Genomic DNA, 881 nt, shown 5'->3' with positions numbered 1-881 from the left:
CTCGGCCCCACAGATCAGAGCTCCAGTTCCCAGTCTGGAGCCCCCTCCTCGATCCAGTTTCTAGACCGAGCCACCCAGATTTTCTGGGGCCGGGGCCGTCCACCATCTTTGACCAGCAATCTGGTAGGTAGGGACAGCTAAACACCCCTGCCCAGCTCTGAAGCAGTGACAGAGGATGGACCCTTGTCCCAATTTCCAAAGATTTTCATTGCCGATCAGAGATGGGGAGTGTTAAGATGGGATTGTAATGATGGCACTAAATCTTTTATTTTTGAGATTCGGACTTCCGGTAAAATTCAACTTAATTAGCTTGGGACATTTTGAAAGCTTTGTTTTCTTTGCCTCTTAAAGATTCTGCTTCTTATACATTTACTATGCAGTTTCAACGTTTCTATTTTTTTTTTAGAGATTTTATTGGGGAATTGAGTAAGGGGAACAGCCAATTTGTTGTCCTTCTGTTCTTCAGTCTAGTTGTAAAGAATGCCTCTTTCCTGGCCCATGTTGGTATTATGATCATTGCGCTCTTCCTGGCTGAGGCAATCAGTCACCAGTCATTGGACGCCGCTCACAGCAGCTCACAGGAGCTCTCGCCTGCTGCCAGCCGCCCACTCGGGCTCCTGGCCACTCACAGTAGCTCACGGCAGCCCACTGCAGCCCATGCTGTCTCCGGCTACTCACCGCAGCCCAGCTCCAGGTTGAGCTGTTGTTCACAATCTTAGCTGTAGAGGGTGCAGATTACTGGTGGATGTGGGAATCGAACCAGCAGCCGTGTTGTTGTTCAGCGCTCACACTCTTACCAACTGAGCCACTTGACCGGCCCTCAATGTTTCTATTAATATATAATTAGGCCCAGTGCTAGCCCTGTGACTTGGAAGGGGTTT

General features: G+C 49.3%; 1 pseudogene; it reads left to right on the top strand.

Annotated features, from left to right (window-relative positions):
• Window positions 1-293, top strand: part of LOC109378586 (twinfilin-1 pseudogene) — a 5,105-nt pseudogene extending 4,812 nt beyond the window's left edge.
• Window positions 294-881: the final 588 nt, after the last annotated feature.

This window comes from Hipposideros armiger, unplaced genomic scaffold (assembly GCF_001890085.2).
Source record: "Hipposideros armiger isolate ML-2016 unplaced genomic scaffold, ASM189008v1 scaffold_2196, whole genome shotgun sequence".
In the NCBI taxonomy this organism is placed as follows: domain Eukaryota; kingdom Metazoa; phylum Chordata; class Mammalia; order Chiroptera; family Hipposideridae; genus Hipposideros; species Hipposideros armiger.
Note: the sequence above shows the minus strand (reverse complement) of the source record. Positions and strands in the feature narration are given on the sequence as shown.